At 38.7% G+C, this 26,197-nt stretch overlaps 1 protein-coding gene across 1 annotated transcript in view; it reads left to right on the forward strand.

The window, feature by feature from the left end:
• LOC307126546 (uncharacterized protein) overlaps positions 1-26,197 on the forward strand; it is a gene marked incomplete at its 5' end in the record, with an annotated part of 1,586,879 nt that overhangs the window by 834,430 nt on the left and 726,252 nt on the right. The window lies entirely within an intron of this gene.

Genomic DNA, 26,197 nt, shown 5'->3' on the forward strand with positions numbered 1-26,197 from the left:
AAAACCATTCTTAAAAATATTCCATATTTCCTTGGCATTCTATGAAAAGACATTGATACAAATAGAATGCATAACACATCAAACAAAAACAGGGAAATGATGATAATATTTCTATATATATATATATATATATATATATATATATATATATATATATATATATATATATATATATATATATATATATATATATATATATATAATTATTTTTTCTTTGCCAAACAAAACAGTGAGAATCAAGCAGGTAATTATGAGGAATTCATGTTCAGTTTTGTTGATGTTGTAAACCTGTATTATAAGTATGAAAGTATTAGCTATCATAAAATAGATAACATTTTACAATAAGATTTCATTAGCTAAAGGGATAGTTCACCCAAAAATGAAAATTCTGTCATAATTTACTCACCCTCAAGTTGTTCCAAACCTGTATACATTGCTTTGTTCTTCTGAACACAAAAGAAGATATTTGGAAGAATGTTTGTAACCAAGCAGAAAGAGCAACCATTGACTACCATAGTAGGGAAAAAATACTATGGTAGTCAATGGTTGTTCTCTCTGCTTTGTTACAAACATTCTTCCAAATATCTTCTTTTGTGTTCAGCAGAAGAAAGAAACTCATACAGGTTTGGAACATCATGAGGGTGAGTAAATGAAGACAGAATTTTCATTTTTGGGTGAACTATCCCTTTAACTACATTTGTTAACATGAACTAATAATAAACTGCCCTTCTACAGCATTTATTAATCTCAGTTGATATTAATTTCAGCATTTACTAATACATTATTAAAATCAAAAGTTGTATATGTTATATTAGTTAATGCACTGTGTCAAGTAACATGAACAAACAATGAACAGCTGTATTTTTATTAACTAACATTGACAAAGATTAAAATATTAATATACAATAACAAATGTATTGCTCATGGTTAGTTCATGTTGGTTAATACATTAAATTTACAAATGAGACCTTCATGCAAGTGTTGATATCAAAATATGATATCAAATATATAAATTCCATACAATTTAGAGTTTGACATGGACTTTTTCATTTCATTTCACTAGATTTCTTTCCCCGAGTTAATAACACGAGGATGTGCTATGGTCTTGGATAAAACAAGTTGAATGACATTGTCAGACTCAGAATGCTGCTGCTGAACTCAAGACTCGAGTTATGCTTTTATTATAATTAAGCATATCTTGCACGCTCCCGCAAACTTTACAATAGCGTGGTGGTAGGATAAATATACATTTTTTGTATTAGCTTACCTGCTGATCGTGTAGTTTGAAAACTCGCGCGATTAATTGCTGTGTGCAGGCTGCGTGCATAGAGCTGAAAAGGTAACTCCACCTACCGATCCACCTCCGCCAAAAAAAAAACCTTTTTGTATTATTGTTAGTGGTAAAATGGTTTAGAAGCGTATTGTTATTTATTAAAATATTTATAATAGTAATACATATTATTTACTATTACCAGTGAGGGGCACATTACATTTTGAGACAAAAGGGGCAGGGGCTTGAGCCCCCTACAGTGCAATTCGGCTAGGTGTACATCCGCGCTAAAATATCAAGGTGAAAGTCATCATATCTTGCGTAGTATAGACCCAGCTCCCAACCCAACTTTGAGAATAGATTAACGGAAATATTTTTTTTGTCGCCCGATAAGAGTCTCACGTTAACGCCGATAACTGCCCACCACTAATATATATATATAAATAATCATTATGTGCAATCAATATAACTTACCTGAGGGGAAAGCCTAATTTCCCACAAAGACATAGGTGATCAGCGCCTGGGAGAAGAGCATCTTCTGGGAGATGCAGCTTCTCTTCTCGCAAGGCTTGTCCAAAGGCGGAGGCAGCAAGGATCCCTCCATCACTGTTCCGACCAAAAGCTCCAACATCCACCACCCTAAAGAGATACCTTGCATCCACAACCACTAAAACTACCACAGAGTATGTTCCCTTGTTATCAAAATACTGGGAACCGGAATTATGTGGTGCCTGAATTACCACAAGCTTCCCATCTATTGCACCCACACAGTTGGGGAAGTTCCACCTCTCCTTGAAGCCAAGGGCGATCTCCTGCCAATCAGCAGTCTTTGGTACAGGCTGAAAGTCATCCACCAGGCTGTCCCAAATGGCCTTGGACACACTGGCACAATGCCTGCCACAGTGGATATGCCCACTCTGTAACTAGAAGCAATGGTGGTGTAGGAATCACCAGTTGTCAGGTATCTGAAATTAATGACAATATAAGGTTCAGTAAAATCTAACAGTAGGCCTATAATTAAAACAGCAAAACCTATTATGTAAGTTAGTCTATGTAATAAAAGTAGATTTGTTTTTATCACATTTTATTTCAATATAAATCACCCACCTCAGACAAATTGCCAGACGCTCCGTTGGCGAAATTGGCTCTCTGTAATTTGTAAGGATCATTGAGATTTTAGGTCCGACTCTTCCCAGCAAACTGTCGAACTGCTCCCTACTGAGCCGAAAGTACACCTGGAAACGGTCACTGTGGAAACTGAGCTCTTTCGCTTTTTTTTTTGGACCTGAGGTTTTCATGCACCCAAAGCCTCTTCTTCCTTGCTGCTCTATTTCTTCCTCTTCTTCTTCTTCTTACTAGCAGGGCTAGTGCTATAGCTCGCTTCTTAGCAAGGGACAGATACATATTTGTTGCTGACCAAAAGGTGGAACAACAATTAAGTTAATACATATAGAACTCCCTCTAAAAGTTTTGAAAACTCTGCCTTCTTTGCTCCGGCCAGCATTTTGCTTTGTATCTGAAGGGCTACGCTGAACCCAGCAGACACGTTGCGCATACCGCATCCTGTGTGAAAGCCCCATAAAGTGACAGCAACCGACTATTAATGATGGACCATTATTCTAAAGTGTTACCTAATATGGTTATATTAATATAACTACATTTGTTATATAATTACAGTTATATAATATACAATATTATATATTATTTCTAAAACACTATTATAACTATGTTTAAATGTTAATTAAATTCAAATATATTTTATTATTTTATTCAAATTATTATTTTATTGTCATCTTACACATGGATCTGCATTTATTTAAATAGCATCAAACAAATAATATAATCCTTATTCTCAGTGATTAAATATCACTTATTAAACGAAAAGTTTGAAAAAAATTATTGCACAAACACCAAATTTTATTTATTTATTTATTTGATATGGACATAACAACAGCATTGGGCAAACCAGATACATTGTTTTTAGTGTTATAGCAAAACTGCTAATTTACAACACTTGTCCATAGGAGGCTACACATTTCACAAAACACAACACAATACAGTATACAAAACACAATGCAGAACAGTACACAATACAATATTTAAGAAGATAAACAATACACATCATCAATATACATTTCATACAGCATTACCATGTGTGCAGCTTTGACTTGACTTCAGCCATTGTTTGAGACCTCTGTTAAAGCTGATCATGTCTGTCTGCAGTTTTAAGTCAGTGGGCAGAGTGTTCCATAGTCTCGATCCATTAAAAGAGAAACTGGACTGACCAAAAGATTTTGTAAATCTTGGAAGAACACAGTCCCCACTGACTGAGGCTCTGGTGGAGGGTCTAAGTGAGCCCTGACGCCTAATAATAAGAGCAGAAAGCAGCGGCGACACATGACTGTTCAAACATTTAAAAACCAATTTCAGAGTACTAAAATGTATATAAAGTTTTCAAAAGTAAAAAGATTATGTCTATGAATGATGTCACAGTGATGCGATCTCATAGGTTTTCTGGCAAATACCTTGACTGCCTGCTTGTACACTGAAATAGCTGGCTTGAGTGTAGACGGGGAGGTTTGTGACCAGGATGTGACGCAGTAAGACAGATGTGAGAAAATCATTGCATGCATGTATAACAGGGCAGCCTGATGAGACAGATGCCCCCTGATAAAACGTAAACAATTCAAGTTGGATTTGACCTTTTTACAAACATTTTTAACTTGACTTTGAAATTTAAGATTGTTGTCAAGAATAATTCCAAGATATTTGGTCTCTTTTACTTCTTGAATAATTTCATTGTTTATGCTTACTTTAAAGGTCCCATGGCATGAAATTTTCATTTTATGAGGTTTTTCAACATTAATATGAGTTCCCCTAGCCTGAATATTGTCCCCAAGTGGATAGAAATGTTGATCGGTGTAAAACCGAGTTGTGGCTGTCTTTCTCTGCCTTTGAGAAAATGTCAGGCCAGACTAGCCAATCCTGAAGTCTCCTGGTTTGACGTCCAAGCAGGCACGGTTTCCTCCCTTTCCTCCGCCCAGAGAATCTGGCACGCCCATGCAAACGCTCGTCGAGAGATCATTGCATCATTGCTTGTGAACGAGTGAACGCTGGCAGTTTCTCAGTGTTTGGATGTACAAATGAAAACAGAAGTCTTTTTTCAGTTCCTTCTGATCTGTGATCAGTGATTTCTGATGTGTAGCTAATTATTTATTATTCGTGCACACGCAGCGGCTTCTCTCTCTCCCGACAGAACGGTGTTTTCGTGTTTTATATCTTGTGAGTCAGTGTTTTTGTACGTCCTCGTCGCGTCTATCGGTTCTAAAATGTGCATACAGTCATGAGTTTCTGCTCAACATCAGCAGAGATAAACCTCACACACGCCGAAGCTCGGCCTTCAACATCCCCGACCCCCAGTACTGCATCTGGCCCACAGCGGAGGCACCAAACGCGGCGTGAGATTAAGCAGAAGGGGGGTAAGCTTGAGCATATCCGGGCTAGCCAGCCTAGCCCCACAATAAACTGGATTACATCCGATTACTGCTGTTGTGTCTTTGTTTGCGCTGTGTACTCAACGCGCGTCACTGACGCTTTTATTTTATTTTAAAAATAATGCTATTATCAACACTTACTTTTAACTCGTTCATCTCGACAGCTGTAATGGTACTTTGCATGTGTTACAAAGTTGGTAGAATAATGATGAAGAGACGGACTCGGTGTGACTGTTTATTCAGAACTCTCAGATACAAACACAATAAACTCGCGCTGACTGACAGCGCTCTCATAACTCAGTAGTTACTATAAATAACTTTGTTAGCAATCGCTGAGCTCAGTCTCTGATACATTAGTGATGTCCGGTTCGCGAACGATCTTTCTTTTGAACCAGTTCTTTTTAGTGAACCGAATCAGTTCACCAAATCGGACTGAATCGTTCTAAACGGTTCGCGTCTCCAGTCAGCGCTGATCCATAATTTACTAAAGTTACTAACTTTCTGACATGAGTGACAGTCCCTCCGACTAGAAATAGACTAATAACCTAAAGTATATGCTGTAACTAAAACAGTTCAGACATGCTGAGAACTGATGTGAAGTGAACTCAGGTCCATCCGTCTCCCTGGCAGACTCGTGCCTGCTCGTGCCTCGATAAACCACGCCCCCTCCGCTCATATAAAATGCAAAGATGTCAGCCAATCACAACAGTGGGTGTTTTTACTGAAGTCTCACAGCAGACACGCCTCTTGAAGCAGGGCATTCAGCCACAGGGCAAACAGCAGTATAGAAAAAATGCCTTTTATTTCTAAATTATGACATTTTATGATGTAAAAGTCATACTAACAATATAAGTACAGCTCAGGAAACATTATAAAATAATAGAAAAATGCCATGCCATGGGACCTTTAAAGGTACTGTCAGAAGGTCGTGTTTTAATTGAGAAACAAACAGCAACGGTTTTCTTCACGTTTAAGGTTAGGTGAGACGAATCAAGCCATTTAGAGATGTCTACTAGGGCAAGTGTCAACTGCTGCGCTGCCAGAGCTGGAGTTTTAGCAGATAGATGGATGACTGTATCATCTGCATACAGCTGGCAGTTGGCACCTTGGCAGCTATCTGGGAAGTCATTGATGTACATTGTGAACAACAATGGCCCCAGTACTGATCCTTGAGGAACTCCCATGTTGTTAGGGCAAAGATCTGACATCACCCCATTAACCTTAACGCACTGTTGCCTTCCCTCCAAAATGACTGTAACCATGCTAGAGAACTAGGTGACATTTTGAAGAGCTGGAGTTTGTTAATTAGCACACTGTGATCCACAGTATCAAAGGCATTTTTTAGGTCTAGAAATACAGCACCAACTACTTGCCCTTTGTCTAGAGGCCCTTTGATCTTCTCTAGCAAGTAACAATTAGCTGTTTCGGTGCTGTATTTGCACCTGAAACCAAACTGTTGAGGATGCAGCAGCTGGTTTGACTCAAGATGTTCAATGAGTTGTTCTGCAATTAGCTTCTCCAGGATTTTAGACACAACAGGTAGAATTGCAATGGGCCTGTAATTGTTGGGTATGTCCTTTTCCCCTGACTTGAGGATTGGTGTTATTACAGCGGGCTTCCAACATTGTGGAAATGTACTTGACCGAATTGAGAGATTAACTAAATATGTAATTGGTTGTAGCAGACTGTCCTGATGTTTTTTAATAAAGATCATACTTAAGTTATGGATATATTTTGCCGCGGAGTTGCTCATATTTGTAATTGTCTTTTTGACTTTATCAGAAGAGACCTCTTGGAGTTTAAAAAGGCCTGTGTTAGCTAAGTTAACATCTTCAACACGTGTCACCTCGTTTTTAAATTTGTTTGCTAGTTCATGCACAGAATCTATAAAAAAATTATTAAAAACATTTGCCATGGACTCATTGTTATTAACAAGAGTGCCATCCACTTTGATGGAATCTATCAGAATGTGCTTTTTCTTTGCAGGGTTGGTTAAGTTGTTTATTTGTTGCCACAGTCTAGAACTACTACCCTTAGCCTCTTCTATCTTTTTAGTAAAATAGTCGGTTTTGGCTTTACGCAGATTGCTTATTACTTGATTTCTAAGTGTGGTATAAATTAAATGATCTGTGTCGTTTCTAGTTTTCAGAAACTTTTTACGTGCAGTGTCACGTTTTTTCATAATGTGCCAAATATCACCATTAAACCATGGGAGGGAATGTTTTTTTGGTTTACTTATCCATGTTTTAGTAAACTTTTTTATTGTATTACTCAATGTAGTGACAAAGATATTAGCACTTTGGTTCACATTGGACTCTTTCATAACATTCTCCCAGTTTATTTGCTTCAGTTCTTCTTCAAATTTATTTTGTTTTGCTTTTGGAATTCCTATTTTCTGTATTTTAGTTTCTTGATTATAATAAGTCAGTCGTTTTTTACCCAGTTTCCTAACAATTTAACAATTAAGGTCATGTTATGATCCGAGAGCCCAGTAATAAAGTTATAGGTTTTTGTAATTCTTTCAGGCCTATTTGTAAGAATCAGATCAATCAGCGTTTTACTACTTCTAGTGACTCTGGTAGGTTTGTCTATGAGCTGTTTATATTTAAATGTATCTACTAGAGCTTTTAATTTAATTTTACTACTTTTTTCCAGCCAGTTTATATTGAAGTCGCCCAATATTATGCTTTCAGAGCAGTCCATACTTGAAAGAAAACTCTTGAATTCATTGTAAAAATTCACACTGTGTGAGGGTGGATTGTAAAGAACACATAAGTTGAATTTCATGGTTGTAGACAGAATAATTCATAGTGCAATGCCCTCCAATTTCACATTAATTGCAACCTCTTCACACTGAAATTGATCTCTGATGTATATTAAACCCCCCCCCCCGCCCCTTCCTTGTTCCCGATCTCTTCTAAAGCACTTGTAGCCTGGTATATTAATTAAATTTGTTGAAGTACATTGATTTAACCAGCTTTCAGAAACGCACAAGAAGTCCAGATTTGAGTCGGTTAATAGGTTATATATTTGGTCTATTTTTGGTAAAATACTTCTAACGTTGAGGTGTCCACCTAGTATTCCTTTGGGTTTCGTTTGCGGATTCCATATGACTTGAGCATGATTTACAGTCTGGAAAAACTTGAGCTGCCTCTGTTTCACTGTTGCGCAATTTGAAGTTTTGACCCTTGCGGGACACCGTTTTTGTTTACTTTCCGCATCTGTCATAGCATCATGGCGGGATGTTTGATTCTCGAGAATATGATTGTTGGATGGGTTAAAACTCACCGGCGCAGCGAAACAAACGGTGTCCGGTGTTCCCCGCAGCTCCGTTGCACCAGGAGACATTAGGTGGTATGGGCCGACACACATTTCTTCGCTCAAAGTTTGGACAACTAGCTGCCGCCTCACCACAGCAGCCCCAGCTGTATCAGCAAACCCGCAGATGGATTTGCTAGGCTTCGCCCAGCTGGACCCTGTGACAGCGACAGGCGAAACCTGTTCACTCGCTATTTCGTCCTCTGGTGTGTACGTTGAACTCCCGTGAGACCGCGCTCCACGGCAATCCTGGAATGCGTCCTCGTCCAAGTAACCAATTGACGGGGGCATCCCGCGCGGTGGAGAGGGCAGTGCGGCGCAGCCGGTAAACTCGCCGCTACTCCTTGATGGATCCGTCCAACCGGTGACCACTTCCACGTCGATCACTGGTCCCGCCGCGCTCGCCGGAGAAATGGAAGAATCAAGGTGAGTGTTTAGCTCACACGTGTAACGTAGAGTTAAAGAACGTACCTGTAAGTTTCCTGCAGTGCTCTTGCTGTGGTTTGATGCAATGATATGGGGGCTATCTGACGTTGGACCAGTTGTCGGACCGGGGCATTGATGGATGTCCCCGGACAGTAGAAGGCAGATGGTAATTATTAGCGCGAGGCTCTGCTGCGGTTTTAGTACCGATTTGGTGTACTTTCTTACTTTGCTGTACAAATGTGGATGAATGAAAGTAGCGGCCAGGACGTATCTTCCAAGTCCAAAATGTTTGGTGGCTTTGTTTGTTACAGTGTCCACTGATGTAGGCTTAGTGCTATTAAAACTATAAGAGTCGTTCAGAATTTGACCAGTATCTGTATAGAAAAAGTTATTTATAAGAAGTGCATAAGCAAAGAGTGCTGCAGCTATACCTGCCACACCCGGCACCGCCATATTGCCCTCTGAGAGCTGTATAGCTGTATGGGCACCATAGGTGGCGATGTGATAGGTGGCGATGTGCACTAAGTAGGTTATGTAACTCGCCATCAAATAAAAGGAGGAGGAAGTAGAATGGCATGCTTTTTCTTAGCATCTGTTTCCATGGTGAATCATCGATTCGTTGCTCTAGTGTTAATTTTGTCACCCATTTTTAATTTAGTCTTAGTCTTGTGCCAAATCTCCTTGTTAGTTTTAGTCATATTTAGTCATTCACATATCTTTTTTTGTTAGTCAAGTTTTAGTCGACTAAAAGTCTCGTCATTTTAGTCTAGTTTTAGTCAAACGACAACTCAAGGTATCTTAGTCAAGTTTTAGTCGACCAAAAGTCTTGTCATTTTAGTCTAGCTTTAGTCAAAGGAAAACTCAATATATTTTGTGGCAAAATAAGTTACATAAAGTACATATAACCTGCATAATGTGCAACAACACCATAGCTAACTGGTTGATTTACAGCTGCCATAGATGCCTAAAATCAGCATTAGCTTATGAGACGATGGGCACAAATATTGATTTCGATCTTGATTCAGTATGAATTCATATGTATATTGCCTACTGTACATATAAGGAAAAATAAGTTTTTTACACTTTTTTGGGGTTATATTATATTTGCTTGCATTCTTTACTATTCACTATTATTAACATTTCAAAATTTCCCAAATAAGTAAGCAGTTATGATCAGTTATGATCTTTTGAGCAACTAGACTTCATGTATATTTATTAAAGAGCCATATGGGCACCAGTGGGTAATGGCATTACAAGTGAATTTTTTTATTTTTCCAGCCACAAAATGGCTCTAATTTGCCTCTTTGCAGTGGAATTCTCTATTTTAACCTTAATTAATACACTAATTGTAATATAAATAATACAAATATTAGAAGAAAAATATTTTAAGTGGTCATTAATGGACCATAAGCATTGCACAAATAGTATTTAGTACCAAAAGATCTCCTCAAAATATTCAATAAATATTATTGAATTAAAATATAGGCTATTTATTTTTAAAATAGTTAAGGTGTATGATCACATTTGACCATCAATGAGTACAAGTGTGACTTAATTAGTAAGGAATACCTGAGGGCTAAATACAAGAAAAACATTAATATTAATGTTAACAATGTTGATCTCTACCACTCTCCATAATAAAATGATACTGTAAATGTGGCTGACGCACACTATGCTGTACTGTTTACCAAAAATTGCTGCAAACACCTGTAAAGTGAAGCTGTTGTGTAACTTACGCGGCTTAAGCCATTCAAATATACGGACACAGCGCTAGAGGTATTGAGCGCTCCGGGAACCACGTGACCACACGCGCGCGGCCGCGAGATGACAGGCGGAGTCCTGTACTCCAGCAACAGCGGGAACTCTTTCGGAATATTTTGAACAGCTGAATATTCATCTCATAATGAAAAAGTAGACACGATTGTAGACGAAAATGAAGAGAGATTTTATCTTAGTTTTTATTTTATGCAAAACATTTTAGTCTCGTCCTTTTTCGTCAACAATAATGCATGTTAATTTAGTCTTAGTCAGTGTTTTTGGACAATGGTGCAGTCTCGTCATCGTCTCGTCTTCGTCACGGAAAAAAAGGTCGTTAACGAACATATTTAGTCTCGTCTCGTCTGACGAAATTAACACTACGTTGCTCTGTTGAGAATGTCTTGTGTGTTAACCGGGAACATACTCTGAGTTGTCTGAACTTATGCCGCCTTCTCGTGCCATTGGAAATGTGATAATTCCCACTTCTGAAGTCGTGATCTTTTTAAATGGGAGGGCGTTCATGTCCAATTTTTACCTAGGAAACTCCTATTTACAATCATTTCAATAGCACGTGAAGGCAGCATTACTCCCGGACTCGTTTTTGGAACCAGCATACCTTGAGTAAGCAAGCTTTGGGTTAATCAACCGGGAGTTTAAGGTATATGTGATGGTAAGTTAACCTTGCTTTCTGGAATACCCCCCTGATACTCATGTGTGGATGCTCTTTACTCGCCCAAAATAATGTGCATTGATGTTAGATAAAGCATTACAATTTTGCATTAAATATTTGCATTCCTTTTAGAGTTCATGTTAAAACTATGAAATTACTTGAACGTTTGCTTTGATTTAAACACTTTACATGCTTAAAAACACCAACCTTTCTTCAGCCGAATCATAACATAAGCGGGAGCTTGCCAAAATAAAAGCCCTGTTCTAAAATGACAAGTGCATAGAAATACATATGTGCATTCACATACAAATAATAAAACATATCAGCACCCAGATTTAAATTCTTGGTGAAATAGATATTTCAATTCAATTCAAATTTATTTGTATAGAGCTTAACACAATAAATATCATTTCAAAGCAGCTTCACAGAAAATGCATCTACATTACAATTTAAATTGATTTGTACATGTTACGATTTCAGAAATGCACATATACAAAGTACACAGATTAGCTTACTATCTATTATTAATTCAAATTCAATTCAATTCAAATTTATTTGTATAGCGCTTTTCACAATACACATTGTTTCACAGCAGCTTTACAGAAAGTGCATTTCATAAATGTACATTGAAAAATGTTAGAAAGAGAATGTTAAAGAAAAATGTTAGAATAAGTTAATCAATCATGTATTATTTTAGGCCATAACAACGCTGGCGTTGAGTCGTCTCTTCACAGGCGTCGAGTCGTCTCTTCACAGGTGTTGGGGCATCTGAAGTCTCCATGAGAGGCTGGATACAAACTGGAGCTGACGAACTAGTTACCTCGGGACTAGTGTCCCGAGATAACAACAGAAAAGCAGATGGGAAATAATTAGCATAGCTGCTGTTCAGAATATTAATGCTTTTGATCCGATTTAACTGTAGTATAAAACGTATTTATAATGTGAATGCTTGGCTAAAGAGATGCGTCTTTAATCTAGTTTTAAACTGGGACAGCGAGTCTGAACCTCGAACAATATAAGGAAGACTATTCCAGAGTTTAGGAGCTAAATGTGAAAATGCCCTCCCTCCTTTAGTGGACTTAGATATCCTAGGAATAACCAGAAGCCTCGAGTTTAGTGATCTTAAAGAGCGCGATGGATTGTAGGGCGATAGAAGATCCGTTAAATACACTGGAGCTAAACCATTTAGGGTTTATAGGTCAGTAGCAATACTTTGTAATTGATACGGAACTTAATAGGTAACCAGTGTAGAGATGATAAAATTGGTGTTATATGATCATATTTTCTTGACCTAGTAAGAACTCTAGCAGCTGCGTTTTGGACTAACTGTAGCTTGTTTATTGATGATGCAGGACAACCAGCTGATAAAGCATTACAGTAATCTAGTCTCGGGATCATGAATGCATGAACTAACTTTTCTGCATCAGAAATAGATAGCATGTTACGTAGCTTAGCGATGTTTCTAAGGTGGAAAAATGCCGTTCTTGTAACATATGAAATATGATTTTCGAAAGACAAGTTGCGGTCTAATATAACACCCAGGTCTTTTACTGTATAGGATAAAGTGACAGGACATCCTTCTAAGTTAAAGTTGTATTGTGAGAGGTTTTGTAGGCAGTTTTTTGGACCAATAAGTAATACCTCCGTTTTATCTGAATTTAATAGCAGAAAATTACACGTCATCCAGTATTTAATATCTTCAACACACGCTGTCAGTTTCGATAATTTAGCGTTTTCATCTGGTCGTGATGAAATATATAATTGAGTGTCATCAGCATAACAGTGGAAATTAATTCCATGTTTTCTTATAATATTACCAAGTGGCAGCATATATATTGAGAATAGCAGAGGGCCTAGCACGGATCCTTATGGCACCCCATAGTCTACTGACGTTATCTTAGATTTTTCCCCATTTAGACAGACAAAATGGTAGCGGTCTGATAAATACGATCTAAACCAGTTTAATGCCTGTCCCTGAACACCAGTGTAATTTTGAAGTCGATCCAAGAGTATTTTATGATCTATAGTATCGAACGCAGCACTAAGATCGAGTAGAACTAGTATTGAGATACAGCCCTGGTCAGAAGCTAATTAATGAGAGGTTTTATGACTGCCAACTTGAATATTCTTGGAACATGACCTAAAGATAAAGACGAGTTAATAATATTGAGAAGAGGCTCTTCCACTACAGGTAACAACTCTTTCAGTAGTTTAGTGGGTATTGGATCTAATAAACATGTTGTTGGTTTAGATGCAATGATAAGTTTATTTAGCTCTTCCTGTCCTATAGTTGTAAAGCGGTGTAGTAGTTCTTGAGGGGGCGATAATTGCGGTTGAATCATAAGACATCATTAAAGATTGTACATTTACAATTTAGTTTCTGATACTTTCGATTTTCTCAGTGAAGAAATTCATAAAATCATTACTACTAAACTGTAACGGAATATTTTGTTCGGGCGATGCTTGTTTATTTGTTAGTCTAGCCACAGTGTTAAATAAAAACCTTGAATTATTTTGGTTATTTTCTATTAGTTTGCGGAGATGCTCAGCCCTGGCTGCTTTTAGGGCCTTTTTATAACGTGACATACTATCTTTCCACGCGATTCTAAAGACCTCTAAATTAGTTTGTTTCCATTTACGCTCTAAGTTACGAGTTTCTCTCTTGATAACATGTGTAGCACTGTTGTACCATGGTGCTTTAGTTTTCTCTCTAACCTTTTTTAATCTAATTGGTGCAACAATTTCTAATGTACTAGAGAAAATGGTGCTCATACTGCTAGTCATTTCCTCTAGTTCATCTGTTTGTTTGGGTTCACTGAGCAGCTGAGACAGATCAGGTAAGCTATTTGAGAATCTATCTATAGTGGTTGGAAGGATTGTTCTGCCTGGTCGATAATGTGGCGCAACATGAGAGATTTCAGCAGTACGCAGTATGCAAATTACCATGTAATGGTCAGTGACAACATCACTTTGTGGTATAATATCTATATCGGTTGGGTTGGTTCCATGTGATATAATTAAATCTAGTGTGTGATTAAGACGATGAGTGGGACCAGTGACGTTTTGCTTGACCCCAAAGGAATTTAATAGATCTGTAAATGCAGCCCCTAACGCATCATTTGTGTTATCTACGTGTATGTTAAAATCTCCAACAATTAATGCTTTATCGACGTTGACCAATAGATCTGAGAGAAAGTCTGCAAACTCTTTTAGGAAATCAGCATAGGGCCCTGGAGGTCTATATACAGTAGCCAAGGCTAGAGAAACTTACGGATTTCTTTCTTACATCTAAGAGCGTAACATTTAGCACTAGTACTTCAAACGAATTAAACCTATGACCTGCTTTCTGGGTAACATTAAGAATATCTTAATAGATTGTTGCAACACCCCCGCCACGACCAATCAGACGGGGCTCATGCTTATAACAGTATCCTGGTGGAGTAGACTCATTAAGACCGAAATAATCATTTGGCTTAAGCCAGGTTTCAGTAAGGCAAAGTACATCGAAACTATTATCTGTGACCATTTCATTTACGATAACCGCCTTAGGTGTGAGCGATCTAATGTTTAGAAGACCTAGTTTTAGAAATTGTTTTTGTTCACTAATATTGTGATTTTCTGGTTTAATCACAATTAGATTTTTCCTAGATCCTACAGTAGATTTAATGTTTGACCTCACTAAACGAGGAATAGACACAGTTTCTATATAATGTTCTACATTGGTACTTATGTCAATTAAGTTAGGACAAAATTGTTTTTGTTCACTAATATTGAGATTTTCTGGTTTAATCACAATTAGATTTTTCATAGATCCTACAGTAGATTTAATGTTTGACCTCCCTAAACGAGGAATAGACACAGTTTCTATATAATGTTCTACAATGGTACTTATTAATCAATATAATAACAATGGCACAGAAATAAGAATACTTGTTAATGAATAGGGTATATAGAGATGAGCATGAGTGCATGTTGATGCAGAGCTGTGTCATCTGAAGTCCTCGCAGGAGTTGAGTCGTCTCTTCACAGGTGATGGTCATCTGAAGCTTTACGAGAAGCTGGATGGTGGAGCTGACGGACTCTCTAGTTACCTCAGGATGGGAGTCCCGAGATAAAACAGAACAGAAAAATAATTAGCGTAGCTGCTGTTCAAGGAATTAAGCAAATACGATCATGTGCATTGATATAACTATAGAGTACAAGGTTAGGAGAAGCATCATGTGAATGCCTGGCTAAAGAGATGTGTCTTTAATTATAGAGAACATTATTAGGAAGGCTATTCCATAGCTTAGGTGCCAAAAATGAAAACGTTCTACCTCCTTTAGTGGACTTAGATATCCTCTGTATTACCAGAAGCCCAGAGTTTAGGGATCTTAAAGATCGTGATGAGTTATAAGGCGATAGAAGATCAGTTAAATACACAGGAGCTAAACCATTTAGGGCCTTATAGGTCATTAGCAATACTTTATAATTGATACGAAACTTAACAGGTAACCAGTGTAGAGATGTTAGAATTGGTGTTATGTGATCATATTTTCTTGACCTAGTAAGAACTCTAGCAGCTGCGTTTTGGACTAATTGTAGCTTGTTTATTGAGGAGGCAGGACAGCCAGCTAGTAGTGCATTACAGTAATCTAGTCTAGAGGTCATAAATGCATGAACTAACTTTTCTGCATCAGAGACAGATAGCATGTTTCGTAACTTAGCAATGTTTCTGAGGTGGAAGAAGGCTGTTTTTGTAGTATTTGAAATATGATTTTCAAAAGACAAGTTGCTGTCTAATATAACACCCAGGTCTTTAACTGTAGCAGATTAAGTAACAGTGCATCCTTCTAAATGTAAGTTATAATTGAAAGGAAATGTATGTAAGATTGTGGCCAAAACTGGTACTGCAATCACTTTCAAATTACTGTAGAGCGGTGTATCCCCCCCCTGACTCGAGGTTGCCAGATAGGCTGCAGGATCCAGCAGGAACGTAGGCTGCTACAAGGAGCTTCCAATGGCAAGTGACGAGTCCTACACAGTAAGTTTTTTTTTTTTCATTGTCACAACGTTTTTCTGATCCATAACGAGGTCTTTTAGGTTTTGTAAAGTTTTATTTTTTATCCAAAAAGTTTGTAGCTGCAGCTGTGGTAACTAGAGCAGAGCTGGCAACCCGGATGCCAAAACACTACTGACTTTGTGATTGGTAGACAGGTGGAGGGTGGCGCTGTCACATGTCTGTCCTGTCTCAGTGAGCACATGTGGTGTTTGTTATTTTGGGCTAATTGCTTGTGTCTCTGTCTGATCCCTCCCCCTTGTTATCTGATTAGTGTTTGATTTCTCCCACCTGTTCCCTCCTTATTTCTTGCCCTTTATAAGTTCCTTTTGTGTGTTCAGTCTTTGTGAGATCGTTGTATTGTCTACGTCTCCTGTTTCCCCGTGATTCCTGGTTTCCCCATATTTGGTATGTTTTGAGTTTATGTGTTTTCTGATTATGTGTTTTGCCCCATTGTGGGTTTTGTTTTGTGTTTATGTTTTATTTTGTTAAATAAATATTCATTTCTCTGCACATGAGTCCTCGCACCAGTTTCCTTGTCTGTGACGTGACAGAACGATCTCACCAACTAGAGGACTCAGCAGGAGAAGTTTGTTTTGTTTTGTTTGTTTCCCGTCTGGCCATGGAATTAAGTAGACATATACAGGTGATGCGGCAGGTGAACTCGAAGTACATCCGTCAGCAGGGGGCGGATGTAAGAGAGTTCGCCTGCCAATTCCTCATTGAGGTGCATCACCTGTTCCTCAACGAGATGGAGAAGGCAGAGGTATTCAACCTCTGCCTGGACATGCCTCTCAGCCCTAAGGAGTTAGAGACAATGGGGACTCTGGGTTTCTGGGATTTTGTGGACCGTCTGGACTCAATAGCTCCGGTGGTCCCTGCTCCGGTGGCCCGTGTTCCGATTGTCCCATCTCCGGTGGTCCCTGTTACGAAACGGAGGAGGAGGCGAAAGGTTCCCACCACGACTGTTCCGGTGGATCATGCTCCGGTGGTCCCAGCTCCGGTGGTCCCAGCTCCGGTGGACCGTGTTCCGGTGGTCCATGTTTCGGTGAATCGTGTTCCGGTGGTCCCTGTTCCGGTGGATCCTGTTCCGGTGGATCCTGTTCCGGTGGTCCAAGTTCCGGTGGTCCAAGTTCCGGTGGACCATGTTTCGGTGGACCATGTTTCGGGGGTCCATGTTTTGGGGGTCCGTGTTTTGGGGGTCCTGCTCTGCCAGAGCCGACCCGGACTCCTGCTCTGCCAGTGTCGACCCGGCGCCCTGCTCTGCCAGCGCCGCCTTGGCTTCCGGCTCGGTCCGGGCCGCCCTGGCCGCCTGACTCCGCGGACCGCCCAGGCCGCCTGAACTCCGCAGGCTGCCCTGGCCGCCTCAAATCCGCGGGCCACCTGAACTGTCACCCCCCGTCCCGCCCTGGTCTGTCCCCCGTCCCGCCCTGGTCTGCCCCCCCCCCCCCCCCCCCCCCCCCCCCCCCCCCGTCCCGCCCTGGTCTGCCCCCCCCCCGTCCCGCCCTGTGATCACGTCAAAGATCAGACAGACTTCCATGTGCATCTTGAAAAGCTGATGTTTTGGAAAGTGGAGAGCCATCTAGTAGTTTAGAAGAAAATAAAATCTAGGGCGCTTTTCCCCTCACCTGTGTGTCAGGAAGTTGATGATTTACTGACAGATGGAGGAGGGCACAGAAAGCTGTGGGTATCCGTAATGATGGTGTTAAAAGCGGAGTTGAAGTCCAGGATGTAGTGCAGTCCCATGTTGACAGCATCATCCACTGATAAGCAGAGATGTATAAAGTACTAGAGAAACAGACTTGAGTAAAAGTACAAGTTCGTTATCAAAAAAGTGACTTGAGTACAAGTTGAAGTGCTCTTTAAGCACCACACTTAAGTAGAAGTACTAAAGTATTCAACATTTTTCAACATCAAGTAGTTTATTTTAAAATTTACTACTCAAGTACTGAAAGTAAAAGTACAAGTATTGTGTTATGTAGTTATTAAAGAAAGTAGTCAAAAGTTTGAACATCATATTGTTTTTATTATTTCAAATGATTAACCTAAAGGACAATCACAATGTTGGTAGGTAATCTTTCTACACATTGCCATATAAATAACCTGAAAATACTGTAGTTCATTAAGATTAAATCTTACTAACCACTCTTACTAAAAAAAAAAAAAATGGGGTAAGCACACATATTCTCATTTCAAGGGGTGTTCTGAGTAAATTATTTGTTTGTAACACTTTACAATATGTTTTGATTTGTTAACATTGCATTAGTTAATGTATTAGACTAATAACTAACATGAACTAACCATTATCAATACATTTGTTACTGTATTTATTAATCTTTGTTAATCTTAGTTAATAAAAATACAGCTGTTCATTGTTTGTATATGTTACTTCCAGTGGCGGCTCCAGAGATTTTCTGTTGCAGGTGCTATGGGGATGCTCAACACTTAAGCGAAGGTGCTTTGAATTTTGCGGTGTCATTATGGCATTATGGAGTCACATTGGACCCCCCTGGTATAAATTAATGCGTACATGCCCGCATTAACTATATTCGTTCCGCAACTATAGGCACATATATATATATATATATATATATATATATATATATATATATATATATATATATATATATATATAAATTACCCATTAATTTATTTCTAAAGAACTCTTTAGAGCCTATTTGGTGCACTTTATAGGGATATTTCACCCAAAATGAAAATTCTTCCATCATTTACTCGCCCTCATGATGTCCAAACCTGTATGAGTTTCTTTGTTCTGCTGAACACAAAAGAAGATATTTAGAAGAAAGTTTGTAACCAAGCTGCTTTGGGGGCACCATTGACTTCCATAGTAATCTTCCTGTGTGTTCAACATAACAAAGAAATGTATACATGTTTGGAACAACTTGAGGGTGAGTAAATGATGACAGAAAATGATGACCAGTAATCACTTTTTTGAATTTCAAAAATGTTTTTTTTTTTTTTTAATTAATTTACTTAAATTATGACTATATTATCATGTAATTATTTGTCCCATTTTTATCTAAATATTTTTTAAATGTCATAAACTTTATATGACAGGATTATTTATTATGTATGATTAATATAGCCTAGCTAAATTATAAATTAATAATAACATTTATCAGGCTATAATCTATTAATTACCCTGTCTAAAAAAATACGGACGCGACGTGAGCTTGACATGTTTTTAAAAAACCGCGCAAGTTTACAGGCACACGGAACAGCGCATGTTCTCGAGACTCCACTGCTATGGCAACAAAGCCGCTAAAACGCAATCACGCACAAATGAGCTCCTGTGCTACTTATTGTGAAATTGATTTCTTTATATTTGCTATCAGTATTCTCCACACTGCAAAATCTTTATGTTAATTGAACTATATGTGGACCTATATAAAATATGGGACAATTACGGGACTCGTAATTTTTCTTGTAAATACGGGACGATTCCGTATTATACGGAACGGGTGGCAACCCTAGTCTGACCTGCAGCACAAACCGTAACGTTAGCATCCTCAATGGAAACCGCCGCCGCCGATTCTCCGTCTTCAAGTTCATCCCCAGGATTTTCTTGTTCCTGAGGCTCTGTGACGACGAGTGTTGTGTCTGCACCTTCACAGTCTCGTTTCTCGTTTCAGAATGTGACTCAGAACGTGGACGTTTAGGGAGCAAAAAATGATCCATTTTGGTGTAACGTTATTTTACTTTGCTAAAACTCGCTATCAAAAACAAGCTGAAATGAGTTAAGGTCAGAGGTTCGTGGGCGCCGAGCCCATATTGGCCAAAGAAGATCACCTGTTTGGGCCTCATGTTATTTTAGACTAAAATATATATAATTTTAAATTATTATTTAATTACTATTTTAAAAACATGAAAAACAATATTCAAACATGACATTCAAATATAAATATAAAAAAATTACAGACATTTCTTGGGGGTGCTGGGCAGGTGCTATGGCTATTATAGGGGGAGTTGCAGCACCACCTAGACCCCCCCTGGCGCTGCCACTGGTTACTTCACAGTGCACATTAACTATGTAAACAAATAGAGAGCAATTTGAGCACAAGACGCTCGTGTTGTTTTAAAGACAGTGAATGCGCGCGTGGGTGGGGCTCTCTCTCACGCGCTCTCTCTCACAGCCACGATCACTTGAAGTTGAAGGGGTGGAAGGTGGTGTTTTTGGTTTGTCCATCTTTTAAGCTGATCAAAAGGCACTTGCAGTCTTCTTAATCGCTTGATTCGCTCAATTATGTGCCAGCTTCATCAAACCTGCCATCTACCGTTCTGGCAGTGGTAATGTGGGTTTGGAATGGAATGATTCGTAACATTTTTATAATTGTAACGAGTAACGATGCAGCACATAAAAAAATATCGGAGTAAAAGTATTAAACTCATCGAAAATATGTACTGAAGTAAAAGTGGAAGTAGGATAAAAAAAATAATACTCTAGTAAAGTACAGATACTGCCTTTTAGTACTTAAGTAAAGTAGTTCTACTTCGTTACTATACATCTCTGCTGATAAGTAAACTGCAGGGGGTCCTGTGATGTCCTTCAGGTAGACCAACACCAGTCTTTCAAATTACTTCAGTGAGTTTCATGTACCCGCGGGCTAAAATCGGCCACGAAACTTCATTTTCAGGGAGAAGGAACTCATCAGCCCTAAAAACGACTTCTTTTTGGGTTCTTGAGCTGCGCTTTCCTCAGTATCACCCTTTTTGGATCTGAAGGGATTCTTCATCTGCAAACAAATGACACTCATGATTAAAACAGAATTTATTTCAATAAGTAAGTATTATTATTAGGTAGAACATTAAACATTTATACAGAGGAGAAATTACCTTTATATGGATGTGCGACTTCATCATCTTTAACTTGTCTATGAAGGTCAGATTTGGTAGATCCTCCTGTACCGACACCGCCTGACTGTGCATTTCAATCGGTGTTAACTGTTCAGTCGGTGGAAATTCCTTTGCCAGTAAATCAAAAACTTGACTGACCACCAACTCTGTCAGATGATCCACTACTGTCAGATCGAAATCTTCTTTGTTGATGGTGAAGGGCATCACTGGAGATTTTTCAGGGAGGTTCGCAGGTTGGGGGAATCTGGAGGACACAAAAAGACGCTGCACGAGTTCCTCCACAAAATAATGGAGAAAATCTTTAGCTGTCATTCTGACCTCCTCCGACACTCTTTCTGCCTGCGGCATCTCGCATCTCAGGACACAGTTCATTAAATCTGTGAGCCTTTGATGCAGACGTTCAGAAGCTGCATAACTGATGTCCTTCCCGCTGAAGTGACCGTTGCACTGCGACATATAAAGAGCGGTCATCAGTGAGTCAAATAAGGTGGTGGTCTTTGGCCGGTCACTGCCTGAGGGTTGATCTGACTCCAGCAGGACGAGTGACAGTCGTCCCTCATATGATTCAAAAGTCGGCCGCAGAACTGGGACAGGCCCACATTTCCATGTTCTGGACGCTGCAGTAGGATTTGACCCTGCCCGAATGACATCTTCCAAAATGTATTCGATTACATTGCTTGTGGCCTCAACCGTGCGGCTCTTTCTGAGAAGGCACGGGAGTTCGCCCTGTATCGCCACAAGGACCGTGCCGATGGCTGTCGTGGCCTCTGTGCGGGTGATGTGGCAATGCAAAACACTCAGCTTTTGGATGACCTCACTAATCAGTAATTCCCCAATATTAGTGCAGGAATCATCCGGACAGAAGTAAATGAAGTATGGTGACGAGGCTGCGTTGATCTTCAGAATAGTGTTGTGCATCACCACATTCACCTGATCACAAACTTCCACCACCACAATGCCAGCGAGTTCAGAGGAACGGCAATCACCCAGAGAGTCACTGAAATCACATTCACCGCTGCTGAGGAGACCATCCACCGTGATCCCAAAAAGGGTTTCAAGTGGATTCACAAATGGAAGCTTTTTTGTCTTCAGGATCACTGGTCTTTCTGATGGGTCCTGCTCAATATCCTCAGTGGATGTGGATGGCCTGTTTGAGTTCACAACTGAAGATGGATCCATGCCCACTATCCTAGATAGTCTTGCCATTAAATCAGTTGCAGTTGCGGCGGCGGATGTTGCAATGGAAGTCAGCATTTGATAGATTTGCTGTCTGAAGAACTGTGTAGGGGGAAAAAAGCTAAATTAGTTTGTGCTTATGATGTGAGCTGTTTTTTGTGTGAATAGATAGTTTGCTTTATTCCAAAACATGGACTTTTAATAGTGTATTAATATGCAAAAGTAGACTTACCGGGTAGCTCAATGCCATCTGTATCGCTTCCAAATTCCTGAAAAACATACAAAACTGTTAATAAAATATAAGACAAGTAAAGTTTGATGACAAACTTTGATGTTTGCTTGACAAAGCCTTGTCTAACGTGGCGTTCACACCGGACGTGAATAAGGCCCTGTCCACACGAACACAGGTATTTTCAAAACCGCAGCTTTTTCTACGCGGTTTGGCTGTTCGTCCACACGCAAACGCAGTATCCGGTTACTGAAACCGGACTTTTTTGAAAACTCCGGCCAGGGTGAAGTTTTTTAGAAACTCCGGTTACAGCGTTGTCGTGTAGACGGTGAAACCGGAGATTTCGGCTTGTTAAGTTGAAATGTGCACCGTTCTCTCCTTTGTTTGACATCAGATTGTGCGCCGTTATCGCTTTTGTTTATACATGAGTGGAGTCTATGCAATGGCGGACATAACTTTTAATAACTCTGCTAACAGCGCTTATTACATACAGATACATGCGCAGTTATCTCATTGTATTGCAGAACAGAGGTGGCAGAATACAAAAATACAACATAGTAAGGCAAGTGTGTGAAGCTTCAGTCCACTTGAGCCCTGCCCCTACAGTTGTCAGTGTCACTGATTCCAAAGTAAACTTGTAGAAGGGTTTCACTGAGCCCATGGCATCCCTCAGTGCATCGGTGCCGTGGATGGGACCCATGTGGAAATCAAGCAGCCAATCATAGCGCGGTTTTGCGTTTTCATGTGGACGGAGATTTTTTTAAAACTGTGCTTGTGTGGACGCGATTGTTTTTTAAAACGGAGGAGGAAAAACTCTGGTTATAAAAATACCCGTGTACGTGTGGACTAGGCCTAAATCGCGCTATTCGCGCGGAGTTGGACGCTTGAACATTTTGAGTTTACTCGCTTCATTCGCGTGTGACATTCACTGCACAACAGACGCGAATTCGCATCATGGGAGGGGCTTCTGCCAGCCAGCTCGTCTCGTTGAGAAATGGTTAACATGGGCTGTGTTTACACGTCTTTTTTTGTTAAAATCTACTGATTATGTGTGACAAAATGTAGTTTTAAGACTTTTTCAGGCGATAATGTAGTTGTTTAAAGCTCAAATCTGTGGTTTATTTATAAAAAAAGCGCCTATTTGAACATTTTATCTGTCGTTTTCGGAGTTGTGAGCTCCTGTGGATCAGCTGCACTCCGCGCTTGTTTACCCCGGCGAGAGCAACCTTTCCTCGGCTAGTCCTTCTGTCTCTTTGGTGTCTCGAGCTATAATTCGTCTTGTGTAGATGTATCGGGCGATCGTTGGTCTCATGGATCTATAATTTGTTCCCTGGCAAATCGTTTAGGCTGAGGGCAAAGTGAAGTTTCATTACTTTTTTATTTTTAGGCTATAACTGTACGTTGCAGTTGTAACGTTAACCTACTAGAACTGACTTTGAATGTCTGACTGAATTGTTTGCTTTATTTCATGTATAGCTTATTATACCTTTTACTTATTCTTTTGTATTATTGATCATACAAAAGAGACTGGGTTGTGTTTCATGTCATTTAATGTTATCACAGTGATAATCATATTGTCTGAACCAGATATTATTATACAGATTGATATACGGATTCTCCTCATTGTTGTCACTACTAGAGCAAGCTCCTGATTGGTTAACGCGGCGCAAATATCCGCCAAAGTTCAGATTTTTCAACTTGAGCGATTCGCGCGAATGACGCAAATTTAGCACCGCAGAATGCAATTTTCGCGCACCATGAAAGTTTGAAATATCTTTGAAAAGTTTGAAGATTTGACTCAAAGTAAATAAAATGTAAACATTCCAAGAAATGTTCACGTTTTAACACATTGTTAACATGCTTCTAGCATGAATTAGCACATTTCTAGCATTAAAATGTTTATAGCATGATCCTAGCATGTTCAAAACTTATTAATACGTTTTTTGTGTAATTGCGTTAATATTGGACATTTTGGTTATACTTTATTCTGATGGTCCCCTTCAGACATTCTGTTGACTTTAAGTTGCTCTACATGTCAACAACCAGTCATTAGAGTCACCAGACATTGTTTACCTCAGAAAGCCATTCAATGTCCATATCTTGTTAGTTAGCTAGAAAACTAATAACTCTAGAGAGGGGCATTTAGCTAAATATATCCACTCTATTTTCATTATATGTTGACTTAACCTGTTAGTGTTGTCTTCATTATTTAATGTGCATTTGAATAAATATGTCATGAAAAAAGTTATTACAGTCATCATTAAATCGTTTATATTTTACTAACAAATTGGAGTATAAAATAATTATATTATTAAACAGTTGATATATATAAACTAACTTATGTTTAGAAAGGTAATTTGAATGTTTGTATAACTGAGTCTTAATTAATTGATTATTAAATAAAAAAAATTTCCGTAATAAATTAACATTTTAGTTTTTAATATTTTTATATTGTAATCATTTCACAGTTACTCTCCAAATTAGACATTCAACATTACAGTATAATTGAAATCTAGATCAATTTCAACTTTTATTAGTGTTTAAAATATAACAGCTTTCAATTTAGGTGAACTTAAAACAATCCTCACATAAACCCATTATAATAAGTGTCATATTTACCTGTGGCCTTCATATATAATTAATATACAGAAATGTAATAAAGTTTTCAAACACTTAACAGTCTTAACTGAATAAATGATCAATTCAATCTAGATTAATCCTTATTAAAGCCAAATCGGGTAACGCAGATATGACGCAATTGGCAGGCGACTCCCTCACACGTAAAAATAGTAGTTTTTTCACGATTTACAAATAGTTGGAAACATTTGGGATATTGTAAGTACTCAACTGAACAATATATAACACTAGATAACCTAGATATTTTACTGCAAAAATGTTACATATTGCAGCCTAAAATGTGACAGCAGCCTAATAAACCAGTTGCTGTCATTAAGATTTTCCGCTGCCGAACATGATGCAGATCTGAGACTTGTTTTCTCTCTAACTCTTTAAGTTCATTTAAGACATTATTTAACTCATTTAAGTTTAAGACTAATTTAAGACTGCTCTTTTGAGAATACTCGACAAAACGGGCATTTTGACATAATTGTGTGTTATTGTTCGTTCAAGCGTGAAAGAGAATTTGATTCTGTCTATGTGCACGATACTGGTGCGCATCTTTCTGTGTCGTGTGTGACAGACTTCACTTCTCTATTGACGTCATGCCTGAATGGCATAAAAGCATTTGCTTGAAAAAGAGCAAGATCATATAATATAATAGAATATATATATAAAATGTTATAATGTATATTAAAATAAAGTATAAACCAAAAAGTCTAATATTAACACAATAACACAAACACTATATTAAAATAAGTTTCATCACTAGAATATAATAGAATTATACAAATTAAAAAATAGACATACTGCTCAGTCAGATTCCACAAGAAGTTGCCGATGATTGGTTGAAAAGTGTCATCCTCCAGCTGTGGTACAGCGAGTTTTGCAGCTAAACGGGCCGCAAATGCCAGTTCTCTGTAATGCTCTGATTGAACTCCAGTATTACAAGCCATCGTAAATATCATCAAACACAAGTACAGTAGAAGAACGCTATAGATTCACTTCACACCAAGACAGCAGAAAGCACTGGACTCCAGGACTCCTGCAGCTTCACTTCTAGTGTTCTGACTGTGACATCACAATAGGCAGATTAGCACTGCTGAACATTCTAATGGAATGCTGGAGGAATGTGGGCTACTGCACTACTGCAAATGCTTAAGAGTTTATGATTGGATCATTATTGCAGTGATTATTATTATGTTTTATATTCTTCTAACTCTAATTGATGGAGTGTGTAGCTTTTCATTTATTAAACAACCATGTAGGAATACACATCATGGCCATATTCCAGGATGATCATGTCAATATTCATCAGGCTCAAACT

This window comes from Gobio gobio (assembly GCF_949357685.1).
Source record: "Gobio gobio genome assembly, chromosome: 5".
Classification (NCBI taxonomy): domain Eukaryota; kingdom Metazoa; phylum Chordata; class Actinopteri; order Cypriniformes; family Gobionidae; genus Gobio; species Gobio gobio.